Here is a 13,858-nt window from a genome sequence, read left to right as displayed (position 1 = left end):
TATGCAGCTTTTTGGATACTGGGGAGGGGTGATACTTACAAAATGCACTTGAATTGGGTAGTTTGGACAGCTAACCGGGTCTCTGGACAGCGGGACAAGGATCTGGTACTGCACAGTGGCTGGGCTCTCCTTAAAGGGAAAGTGGGGCCACCAGGGTCTGGTAAAAGTGGACAACAGGGTGCATCAGATGGGCAAGGACAGGTCTGGTCACTGGATTCTCCTAAAGGGGTCCACATCCTTTCCTCCGTTCTCCCTGACTTATTGGGATTTTTGTAGGGTTTAATTCTGGATCGTGGTTCTGCCTGGATAGGAGGTTCTGTCTCGATAGGAGGTTCTGCATGGATATGGATCAGCTACCTCTGGTCTGGCTCTGGAGTCTGGAGTCTTGCAGGGTGAATGTGGAATGTCTGGATCTCCGGATTTTGGATGTCCTGAATTTTGAATCTCCTGACTCTCTCTATGCTTCCTCCTTTTATAAGCAGGATGACCTCAGAGGATTTTTACTATGTGGACGGAAATAACCTGGACATACCTCTAAGATGGGATAGGTCAGGCTGTGGATGTCGCCACCTACCTCCGAGCTGATTGAACTAAAGGAAGTGACCTCCATTTAAGTGTATGCATTTTATGACCCCTTTTGTTCCACAAGCCACATTTTTCACAAAAGGAGTTATGGAATACAACTTCATATTTTAAATAGTCACAAGGAATATGCCTGTTTAAATGCCAAATCTATGCTATATAGCCTTTGCCTTCTAGCACTCTTTCACATTTTCTGTGGAAACCATTTTATCAAAATCCTACAACTAGATACACATAAGCCTAACAGTGTCATGCATACTTCGATCAAGTTTCATAACAGTATCATGTACGCTTTCCCCAGAAATGCCTTTTTACTTTCGTTCACGCCCACCACATGTCAGGAAAACCCACATGGTCTTATTTTAATCACACAAAATTTACATTAAAGCTGTCATAATTTCACATTACTGCTTCTTTAGATTACTGAAATAAATGTCTTAATATTAAAGTTTTTTCAAGTGTTATGGCTGCCATTTGTCACTGTAGGGTGGTCCTTCACATCTCCAATGCCAGCCTGGCCCCTCTGTGTCAGTTCTGAACAACAGGGTTACCATAGCGCCCTTTGATTCTGGCAGATGAAGCTGAGGAGAGGTGTCAAAAGGAATTCACACTTCTCTGTGAAAGGGCTGATTCCCCTTGGTCCTTTGTTCCTTGCAACAGAAATGCTGGTCAGTCTGACAAGGTCACAAATTCTCACACCTTGGCCCTTTCATAGTTTGTGGAGGGAATTCCTTTCCCGGGAAGGCTTGGTGCCTTTGAATTGCCTGCATAGGCCAACTTATTCTGCTGTTTACAAACACATTTTTTTATTTTCTTTCTTTCACAGAAACCATGTCTTTTTGTAAATAAATATAATATATACTTAAACCCCCCAGTTCTACACATAAAATACTGTTTCTGTGCGAGTATTTGGGATGGTTTCACATTTTAGCTTTCAAAGTGTCATTTCAATGCTTTTGCAAAAAAAAAAATGAATTTACACGTGTTTATTTTACATGGGGATTTCACAAGATGCGGTTTCTTTGGCATACATTTTCTGATAGGCCTTGATAGATCAGATCAGTTTCAGAGCACAGAAAGATGCTGGAAATAGTTTTCTTAGTAATTGATGCATAGCCAGGGAGAACAAGCTTTCTTTTGAAGTGCTTTGCATGGGTTTCTTTGTTGTAAAAGTGACGGAAATTAATTTCTCTGCTCTTCACAGATTTTCCTTGACAAACAATGCTGTTCTGGGCAGCAAAGCCTTATTTGGTGATGTTAATTTGAAATATATAGACAGGGCTTTGTTGAATTAGAACAAAACTGTGTGAGGTTTGCAATGAACGTAGCACAAGTGCAATGTCATTTTAAATGCAGGTCCTTTCTGGGTGCAGCCTTGAGTTTTCAAGATGACAGCACAGCAGCACAGTTTATTTTCTTTGGATTGACATGAAGAAAACAAAGTGCAGCCGTTTTTTGGGGGGCTATGTTGCATCTCGCCCCATATGTGCTCAGCAGACACAGCGCAGCCATTATTCTTGTAACTGTTGAAAATGCAGTTTTGTGATGCAGGGGAGTTCTACTGGGCTGGTAAATGTACCCCACATAGTGAAGTTATGAACCTGGGGCTTGCAGTTTTGTAAATGCTGTTATTGACTGTTATCTCTGACTACACTTGAGGTTGACTTGGGCTCAAGAGGCTGGACCCCCTCCATAATTGGCCTTTCCATCTTTTTGGCTTCTAGTGCTTCTACCGTGACCCTCCCTGGTGCTCCCTGTGATGTGCTGAGCTCCTTAGTGTCAGTAGAGTGTGATTTGAAGGCTGAGAAAATACTAGGTATGTTTCCAAAATGATTGGCTTCTTTGAGCATCTGTGGAAGTAGAAACATTCTATCCACAGAGAGAGCATTCCTTCCCAGGAACAATGCTTCTGACACTCCTAGCACTGAACTCTTAGCATTTGTGTTAGCTCGAATGAGCAACATTTTATCAACTGAACCATGGGGGTTCACCACTATCCCTGCTACCGTGGTAAACTGATCTTTTTGATGTGTCAGGAGAAAATGTAAGATTATCAAAATGCTCAGGCAAAGCTGTGATAGCATAAGGACACTTACTACTAATGCTGAGTGAGGAGAAACAATTACATTTAAGAGGGAAAATGTCTTTCCTTAGGCTGGGATTTTGGGACTGCTCACAGAGAGCCTTAGGCTCTGATTATGGGGCGGGTTACCTCACTGTTGCACCCATGAAAGGCTTTGGGCAGGATCAAATCATTTAGACCTGATCTGCTTTACTGGGCTAGTGGGGCGGGGGAAGCCTGGACCCTCTAGATGTGACTGTGATGCGGTAGCGTGATTATCCCCTTCTATTTTGTGGCAAACAATAAGGGGTGACCAGTTGAAACTCCACATACTGCCCCCAAGGGGCTAATATCCACTGACTCAGGTTCCATTGATCTTCAAGTAAAAAGGTGTTAGCACTGTGAAATCCTTTTTCTGTTTACTACGTCAAATTTGCTTACTCCACCTCTGGTTCTTTATCCTGCCCAACCCACACCTTCTTTCGTATAGTGCTCTGAAACACTTTTCATACACTTTTGGTGCTTTAAAATGCACCAAAACTGAAATGAATACAGAGTATTTTGAAATGTTTCCTGAAGTCCCTAAGCTACCTCTCTGAGAAACTCAGCATCTCGGGAGGCCCACGGACCAGAAGAAGTAAGGACATGTGCAGGCTTGAAATCCACCGAATCAGGAAGGAAAGAACCAGAAGTCAGGCCTTCTCTTCCTAGGGCCCAATTTTCTGGAACCTCCTCCCTGTCAACATCAGACTTACCCCCTCGCTTTTACAGTTGAGGAAGAAGCTCAAGGCCCTCCTCTTCAAGGATTGGCTCATCCCTAACACCTAGGTCCACATACACCATCCACTCCACACCCAGAGTGGGTGATCTGATCACCACTTTTTCTTCCACTGGTTGCTTGAAGGTCCCGTGCTGACAAATTGCTCACCTTGCCCTGTTGTCAACTTCCCATTCCCTTGTTTCTTTGCTCCCCTCACCATGTTCTTCCCCCCATGATTCCAAAGCGCCCCATTGCTTCTTTAAGCTAGGTCTGCTCTTAATAAATACAATAATAATAATAATAATAATAATAATAATAATAATAATAATAATAATAATAATACTAATAATAATAATAATTTGGAATGTAAAAATGATGTTGCTTTTCAATGAACAAAATAATAGAAGTATTTTCTGTGATTAAGCCATGTGAACTAAATATTTACTCATGCAATCACTCTTCTACTCTTTACCTTTTCCTGAGCTCTTGTTTTGATTTTATGTCCATTCTCCTTCCTGATTTCAATTTTCTCTTCTACTCCCTCACTCCTTCTCCTTTCTGTATCAACTGGCTTGGCTACTTAGGACTTTCTTCATGCTGTGATAGTCATTCGTTATTCCACTGTTTTATGTATGCTTTCACATTTAGCCTTCATCCTCCCCTTTAGACTTACAGATCTGAATGGGTCCAAGGGCTGCAAAAGATGTATGGTCTCCCCCTTTTAATTTTCCTTGGAGGCTATATCAAGGAATTGTGTCCACAGTTGGCACAATACAAAATATCAATGCATGAAAAATAAAGACAATAGGCATTGTATTTTTGTAAAATAAGGTGTAATATGCGTTTGAAGAAAGGTGTAAGAAAAAAGTGTTACCTTTTTCTTCTCTTTACTTAAGAGTTTTTTCAGGTTTGGGACTACTCTGTTCAGTGGGTTGTGATGTAGTGGTTTCAGTCAAAGGTATTATACAGGATAAAAAATGTATTCTTTTTTCAATTTTGTTATTGGTGTTTTTGCCATTTTTCATTTTAAATTTGAGTTCTTTCACTTTAGAGTTTTCGGGAATCCATCATATGTTTTGTGTGGAGGTTTTTTAATAATGATGGTGTTCCAAATGTGGGACCATATCAGGGTGGTCCAAGAGGCTGGGGGCTACACCGAACTAGGGAATGCTTGATCTTGAAACAGTATGCAGGGTATCCCCAGACGACCCTCAATGAGTCCCTGCACTAAGACAGGGCACAGTCACAGGAACACTGACACACCCCCCACCCCTCCCATTATAGGTGGATCAGCCACAAATCCCTTGAAGAGACCTTTACACATCTCATTGGGGTTTGTATAGTGCTATCTCAGGCCCCATTGCAGAACGAAACACCCAGTGAAGTAATTAATACCTCTTCCTTTAAAAACAAAAAAAGAGTTGCAGTGTGTGGTGTTCATCGGCGAGTGGGGGTATACATTTATTTCCCCGGAACCATTGCCGAAGGAAAAATTCACGAGAATAATTCAAACCAGAACATCCCACGGAGGTCTCGCTGACACAAATTTGCACTTAACAAACACATACAAGTAAATGAAGCAAACACATGTTATCAACACAAGGACCAAATAAACAAACTTCCTTTCAGCTGCTGCTAGTATCACAGGAATTAAGTAGTGGCAATTTCCCGGTGATGATACCTTGACATGCCAAAGAATCCACTTCCCCGTCTTACTAGATGTTTTCAATGATTTGAAATGTACACATTGATCACATAGATTGACCCAGATCAACACAGGCCATGTCAGCAAGGTTCCAAAGAGGGGAAAGGATATCTAAGATGGCACAGGCATTAATAAAAGTACAGTGACACCCACTTCCAGTCTCCATGACCCCAGGCCCAATTGGAGAAAAACCTGCCTACAAAATCCATGTCCTTAAACACACCAAAGCAGGCGGGAAAAGGACCTTCAAAACCCATCAGCCCAGTTAGCCAGAGAAGAGCAGCAGACCATGAAGACCCAGCTGTGTGGTAAGGTGAGAGAAGCAGGGTGAGTGAGGATGGAGATATTATTTTGGTACAGGAGAGATTATGTTTTATTGTTACAGGGAGATATTTGAGTCATCCACCCTGGAAGATGTGGGATTGATGGCGCTGATGCCATTAGCTTGCCATCACGTTCTCGTTTGAACGCACTGGACCGGTCTAGTCTGCCTCAAGATGGCGCCGCCGGTCTTCTACTTTTGCAGCCTCCGGACTGAGAGCGGCGCGTTGCATCCCTCCTACCATGGTTTCGGGTAAGACGCTGTTTTTCCTTCGCGTAACTGCACCTTTTCCCCAGCTTTGCTGTTCTACTCCTCTCTGCCTTCCCGGTTCTACTGCTTCAGTCTACGAACCTTCTGCCTTTTGCTTCACTGCTCTCACTTACCTGTGACTACAAGTTCTCTTCCTGCCTTCCTGTATTCCACAGCCTTTCGCTCTGCTCCAGTCCAACCTCTGGTGTACTATTTTCAACAAGCAATCAGATAACTCTTGCCATCTTTGACGCTTGTTAACCCCACCGGAGCTGCTAGTTTCAGTGCTACCTTTACATCAGGGATCGATCTTCACTGGACAGACCTTGTGGAAACATACAGAGACTTACGTTTCTACTGCCTGTGTGTTTGATCTACAAAAGGTTGAAGGGTTTTTGTAAGCCTTCCGGCTTTTTCTCTTCGCTTGCCATTTTTTCGGGCAGTGGTCTCCTGCCTTAGCTGGTTTTCATGGTGGGCATAGTGGCTACTCCTCGAGACCGGCCCTAGCTCTATAAAGAACGGGGATCTACCTGGAAGAAGAAGATCCTAGTTCCTCAAAAAGAATCACTTGACCCATGTTTGGCGGAAGAGTCAGGTGAGGGGGAACCTGCAAACTTTGACAATTTGACACAGATGGCCTAAAGAACACACCAACACTCTGAGATAGTGCAAGGATTTTTTAAAAGTGAAAAGGGGCTCGCTTAAGGATCTCCCTTGCCTCTTGTCTAGTGCGGATTCTTCCATCCTTAGCCCAGGCATCCCTCAACACCAGGTTAGTCTCTAGAGATCGGCATCCCCTACTGTTCATAAATCCACCTGCCTGGTGGTGATGGTCTAAAGGGAAACACCCTTTCTCTCTATCTCCCTCTGTGAACAATCTAGGTGCTTTCCAGACACTCAGGTTCTACTTGGACCTTCCCTTTCCCACCCCTGTAATCCTTGCCGTGATGTTCTATCCCCCATTCCCCTTCCTTCTACTATCCTCCCCTTCTTCCTCAAACTCTCCTTTGTCTCTCCTTCTCTGTCGCCCGCCCCAATATTATCTCTATTTCTACTGCCCCACACTCTACCACGACTCTCCCCTTATCACACTACTACTTTCCCCTCATGACACTACTATTACTCTAACTATTACTCTACTCCCCCCACACTACTACTCCTCTCCCCTCACCACATTACTACTCCACACCCCACCTACATCTTCTCCCACAGACAAACTCCCAGTCACATTCTCATTGACTCACTTTTCGTCTATTCTCACTCTTAACTCACCTTGCACACTCCTTCATCAACCCTCCTCCATGCTCCTCCACACCACTCCTCCTCCACTTGGTCTTTTAGTCCTCCTTCTACTCTCTTAAACTCACCCAAAAAACCCACACCTTCCTATTTGCTGTGCCCCTTTTTATCCTCCTCTTCCCTCTCAATTGTCTTTCATCCTCACCTGGGTCCCCAGGCCAACTGCTGGCACAGATTAGCAAACACATACAGGGAGGTTTAAGCCCTGCCTCCTTCTCATACGTGGCTCCACTTTTCCGGCGGTAACCCTGCCTGTGCTATCGGCGGGTTGCTGCCGGACTCAGAATAATTTACTGGCGCCTGACCTCCCGGTACCACGGGCTCAATCCGAGTCCGGCGGCCGGGAAATCAGGCGACAGTAATTTTGTTAATCCTCATTCCCATCAAGTCCTATGGGACTGTATGGGAGTGGGGACACGGGAGCACCGGCACCGTTAACAATGCTGCTGGTGCTCCTGTGACAAGTCTGCCTACTGTGGCTGCTGCACCTGGCAGGGTCAGACCTGTGCGGCACAGCGGCTCCGGCAGGTAGGGCTTGTAGTTTGCCGGTCCGGAAACAAGGGTGCCAGTGAACTTACTGGTACCCTTGTTTCCAGACTGGCAAACTTATAATGAGGCCCAATGACTTACAGCAGGAAAACAACATTTAATTGAAGTGGAATGATGGAGATCCTTTAATCAAGAAGGACATCATTATGAAAAGGAAAGAGAGGGTTATTACCTTCGAGAGGAAAAAAAAGAGATATTCCCATAAAGTGTTAGTTTAAAGTGATGGAGTTTGGGTAAGTGTGGCAAAGGAGAATGTGCTTTTGGACACAGGCTCTTGAACACCAGAGGAGTCATAGTGTGAAGGAGGAGGCAGTAAGAGGTTGGATTTTGATAGTTGTTTTAAGAAAGAAAGCTACCATCTGGAGGGGATCCTATTGAGGAGATAGGAGGAAGTAAATCACCATCTTAAGTCACACCGAGGAGATTGGTGAGAGAAAGAGCAACCATCTGTAGAGAATTATACAGAGCAGCTTCGAAGGTGAGAGCTGTCATCTGGAGATGAGGACTGCAAGAGGTGGGTGAGGGAGAGAACCATTACTTTATGTGGAGGAGGATGGTGAAAAGCTAGAGTGGGAGATATGTTTGGACCACTTGAGGAAGGAGGACAAGCCACCCTGTTAGCCTGAGAGACTGGGGATGTTCGGGAAGAATAGGTAAATCCAAGGCGAAATATAGAAGGGGCGAGGGACAGGAGGAACACGATGGTGGCACTACCCCAGGGTGCAGAGTGGTTACAATAGGTGTAGTTAGGATAGGGGCAGGGATCAGGGAACATTTCAGAAGGGGATAGAATGAAGAACCAGAGCAAGGTCATGCTTCTCTGCCACACCCCACCAGGCTACACCAGATCACCCCAGAATCACTGACTTTTGTTCAACTTGCCAGAAAGCTCCCACAACTCAGCCAAGAGAGAAGCCCTCAGAAAAGAGTAATGAGGTTACCAGCAATCCCTATATGCCTGAGAACCATTGATATGCATCCTGAGAAACTTCCAGCTCAAGGAGAGGGCCAGTGAACAAGTCAACCCCTTAGCTCGAGACCCCTGGAGGGATGGAGGGATAAATACATCCTCTTTAGAGAGGGCGGACTTGTTGCTTCCCATTTTTAGTTTTGAGTCCTTGGAAAGACTTTAGTGGTTATTTGATTCAGATTATATTCAACTTGGAACACTGATCAACCCTATTGACAAACCCCTTTATAGAAATCTGGGGAGACCATATTCCATTGAACCCCTTGTTGAGTACCCCCATTAGTCCTTCTCTTATGTAATATCCTGACACTTGGAGCTATCATCCTGACAATCTTGATTTATAGTTACAGCTACGATCCTGCCGCCTGATTTCCTTTGCTTTGTGTAATAAATAATAAAAACTTGAAATAGAGTTCTGTGTCCTGGTGTCAATTCTGTAACCGGATGACAGCCGTGTTACATGCGTGATGATGCACTGAAGAAATCACAGCTTAAACCCCTGCTTTAGAAAGGCAATGTCAAACAATTCCGATACCCAGGATTCAGAAAAATACTTAGGTGCCTGCTTTTAACTTGTTGATGATTTATATTGTTCAACAGATGGTTAACTGCTGCAAATTATTACTTTTCATATCTGCTGAGCCTTCTATGGCTCGGCAGATATGGAAACACCTGATCCCTTCTTTCCTCTCTCTCTCTGGGCGCCGACCTGGGCCCTTTTCCTGCTCCTTCCTCTGAGGCTAAGAACCCTGGTGTCATCTTCGACTTCACCCTCTCCTTCTCTCCTCACATCTCTGAGGTCTCTAGGACGTCAAACTATCAGCTGCACCTCCTTCTTCTTTTTCTCACTTTCCCCCAGAAGCTCACTGTCTCCAGAGCTCTGATACTCTCTAGGCTGGACTATTGCAACAGCCGCTTTCTAAATCTTCCTGCCTCTACTCTTGGACCGTTACAACTTTTGCAGAACAGGACTGCGAGAATTGCCCTTGGCCTGAAGCCCAGGGATCGTATCTCTCCAGCTCTGAAATCTCTTCACTGGCTCCCCGTGGCTGCAAGGATCAACTTCAAGACTCTCTGCATTATGCACAAGGTTTTCTGGGGCCTGGGACCATTCTACCTCCAACTTTCTCTTCCAAAACATCTTACTTCTCGAGCTCTCCGCTCATCCACCTCCAATTCTCTGAGGGTCAGACACTTCGCCAAGCAGAGAGTTGGGGGCAGATGTACCACCTCGGCTGGGGTCTTCCGCTGGAACAGCCTCCCTGCCGCTCTCAAACTTGAGCAGGACCACCTCCGGTTCCGGAAGCAACTCCAGACCTTCCTTTTCGGTTCCGCTTTCTCTCTTCCTCTCCCCTGCTGATGCACCTGACTGCTCTGTGCCCTGCTCACCTGGTCACCCTCTGAACCCGGACCCAGGGTTCTGCATGTCCAGTTGCCGTTGCAGTGCCTCCGGGCTCCCCAGCACTTAAGGGTCTGTATCTGCAAACCTACAGTCCCTTCTCTGCACTTATGAGCCACCCGCTGGTTGCACTTGTGAGTTAACTGCACCTCCCTCCACCCCTGGCACTTCTCCCCTTTCCTCTTCTCTGCACTTGCGCAATCTGAATGACACATGGCCTACTAAGATCGTTATTTTGTCCATCCTTGTTCCCCCCTCTTTGTCTTGTGACGGCTAGAAACACTTGTGTACAGGCGAGTTATAAATGCCATATCATATCATATCATATCATGGCATGTTCTTGGTTCCACAAATGCAAAAAGTGAAGATGTATTTCGAAAGAGAAAGAGGAACCAGGCAGTGACAACTCTTTCTAGTCTTATTGTCATGTCATCTATGTGTATTATACCCTGTGTAGGGCTGCGATGGGCAATCCTCCTGTAACTGCCCAAGGGGTAATAGTTAGCAGAGAAAGGGCCTCATTACGAGTTTGGAGGCAGCCATGGTGCTATTAGTACCATGGCTGCCTCCAAACCGGGCTCCATTACCGGGTTCCTTCAATGAGGAATAACCGGGTCATTCCAACATTGGAGGACCCGGATATTCCTCCTTGAAGGAACCATTCCCCATTCCCATATGAGCCCCTATAGGGCTCAATGGGAATGGGGAGAGAGGTAATGACGGGCACATTACGAATGACCCATTATTACCTCCCTCTTCCCCTCGCGGGACCCGGAAAAGACGTCTGGTTTTACCAGACGTCTGGTCCGGGTCCCGCAAAGGGAACCTCGTAATCGGTGCTCCCGTAATGAAGGGGGCCGGTCCCGTACCGTCCCCCTTCATTACGGGAGCGCCACGGTTATAATGAGGCCCAAAGTGTTGGACTCGAAAGTATTTAGCGAAAGTATTTGTTTCTAAGTAAAATGCCCCACTTAAATACCTCATACGGACTTTATTATCACAACCGTTTTTAGTAAGTCCCTTTACCTTTAGAGAAGCTTAATTAAGTGTTTTAACAGGTTTGCATCTTCTTTTATTAATGGAAGTAATTTAAAGACTCATTTCTTCAGATTAGCATGCATTTAGCATGGGGATTTTTGCACACTGCTAGATTTTCAAAATGTCAAACAGCATGTATGTTGTGATGAAGTACCCTGCGTGACCTTGTGGGACTGTCAGAGGGGCAAGTGCCACCCTGGGCTAGTGGATGCTGTGCCCAGTGGGGTTATTAGAAGGATCCCCAGACAACCCTGGCTGGGGGTGGTCCTGGGGTCCTCTTACCACGTGAGTAGATATTCACTGAAATGCTCACCCCCTCCTCCCTTTTTTGCCAACATGCAGAAAGATCAAGAGGGTAGGCAGTGGGGCGGGCATTCATACCCCCACTCCTTATAATAATATAGAGCACAAATGAGTTAGTTACAGAGTCTCTCACACATCTACCACCCTGACCCCTATCAGTAACCACCACAGGGAGCGAGAGAGGGAGATGGCTCTAACCTTCAGAGGGAATCCTTCCGATAAGGTAAACACACTTAGAGAACCTTTGAAGCTCCCTGGCCAGACCCAAACATCTAGCATAGCAAAGGAAACCTCTCCCTTTAAGGGAGAAATGTTGCACCATTTCGAACTCACTGATGAGTGAGGAAATACATTTTTCACAAGAATCGTTTCACGTTGTGACTTACATGTGCACAGCTCACAGATGCCCCATAGTTGCAAAGTCGGGCTCAAACCAAGAGGACGTGATTCAGGTGTAATGCACAAGCAAAGAAACACACAAATCTCATTCTGCCAGTGTCACAGGGATCACACACTTGCAAGGTTAAGCCCAGTAGAGGAAGTTTACACTGAGCATACCACTTCCCAGAATAACATAGGCAGTAAAAACAGGGCTCAGCGGAGGAGGGGCGTACACTTCACCCATGCCTATGGCCCTTCTCAGATAGATGATGGCGGTAAGCCTTCAGGTAACCCCAGGCCAGCCTCCTTCAAAGCCACATTACCACCAGCCCTTTACCCAATCACATAGTAACGCAGCCCTGCGTACCAAAGGGTTTTCAATAACATTACGCACCCCTAACGGGGACGTAAGACCAAGCTATAAACAACATCCAGTTCAGTCTGAATGTGGAGGGTGTTGGAGTAGAGGTTGGAGGAAGGAGTTTTGGTAGAGAGTGGCAAAAGATAGGAGTCCTGAGAGGAGAGCGGGTGGAGGGAGCTGGAGATAGATTGTGCGGAGGGTCTGGTAGAGGTTGGAGGAAGAGAGAGGTGTCATTTGATGGGGAAGAGTGGAAGAGGCGGATCATCAAAGGAAGAGTGGGAGTTAGTAGGAAGTTGGAGGAGAAGAAAGTTATGAGATTCTTATTGGTGAGTAGTAGTTGTGGACCACCAGAAGAAAAGAGAGAGTTGGCGTAGGGGACACTCCCATAGAAGGTTCAATGGTTTCAATTGAATTTTTCAGGAGTACGCTAGGGATGTACTTCACTCTTACATCTAGATGTATCGCTTACACCCTAGCCCATGTGTAATTAACCCCAAGTTAGTATATGGTTGGCAAACACCTTCTCTATGTATGCTCCCACTGGGATTGGGCCTACATTTTATTCTATATTTTTATAGAGCGCCAACTCGCCCGCAGACCTCAGAGCGCTACCAGACTATACAGACATAGAACAGATAATGAGAGAGGCATTGAGGAGCAAGGGGAGTAAAACCAGAATGATGTAATGGCAGGTGCAAGCTTAAGTGCCTCCACGATCAAATAAGTAGGTTTCGAGGGCTTTTTTAAGGGTAGTTGTGTAATTGCCAAGGGGAGATTATTCCAAACTCTTGGACCCCATGCACTAAAGCTCAGGTCACCAAACCTCTTGAGTTTGGTACGCGTTTGCGCAAGTAGCTTGGTACTGTGATGGTGTGTTGGGTTACTGTGATTAAATGTCTCTATTTGACGAAGGTCTCTTTAATAGCAAAAAGATCTTACATAGAGCAACTGACCGTAGACAATCAACATTGTAAGTGACTAAAATGTTTATAGGGTGTGCCTTGCAGTCACGCTGCCCGACTTGGCATCCTTCCTATCATGCCTATGTGTTCCTTTCCCACTCTCTATCTGAGCTTCTCCTCTAACAACTCTCCTCCCTCCACCTCCAGCCATCTTCTCTCTCTCTCGGCTCCCCATTTCTTGCTCCTCTGTCCCTCTGATGTCTCTCTCACCTGCCTCTGCCCTTTGATATTATTACTCACGCCCCCACACTACCATGCCCTCCTCCACAATAATAATCCCTCCTTCACACTACTAGTCCTCCTACACACTACTACTCTCTCTGCCACACTACAACTCCCTCATCCACACAACTACTCCCTCCTTCACACTACTAGTCTCCCCTCCACGCTACTACACTCTCCACCACACAACTACTCCCTCTTCCACAATACTACTCCCTTCTCCAAACTACTAGTCTCCCCTCCACGCTACTACACTCTCCACCACACAACTACTCCCTCTTCCACAATACTACTCCCTTCTCCAAACTACCACTCTCTTCTCCACACTACTATTACCGGTCCATCCCACCTTCTATCCTCTCACAAACTGTTCTCCCTCACCACTTTCTATTCCCTCCCTACACTCCCTTTAACTCTCTCACTCACTTACATTGCAAGCTGTAAAACTCAGCAATGAGCAGGATGGATGGGAGATCTTGACCGAACCTTGAAGCTATACTCTCCTGCCCAGCAGCAGAGGCCTAGACAAGATATGGCTTGAGTGGGCAAGGCCCACCCAAAACCTGTAAATGCACACTCAACATGTAATGCTGTATGGGTGTTTACCAGATGTCAGCCTGTAGACTGAGAAGCAGGGGTCGCTTTCCAGCTTCCAAGCTTCATTCATGGAAGGAACTCTCCAAGCTTCCTACTC

The sequence above is a fragment of the Ambystoma mexicanum genome, chromosome 3p, assembly GCF_040938575.1.
Source record: "Ambystoma mexicanum isolate Mex_15411 chromosome 3p, UKY_AmexF1_1, whole genome shotgun sequence".
Taxonomy (NCBI): domain Eukaryota; kingdom Metazoa; phylum Chordata; class Amphibia; order Caudata; family Ambystomatidae; genus Ambystoma; species Ambystoma mexicanum.
Note: the sequence above shows the minus strand (reverse complement) of the source record.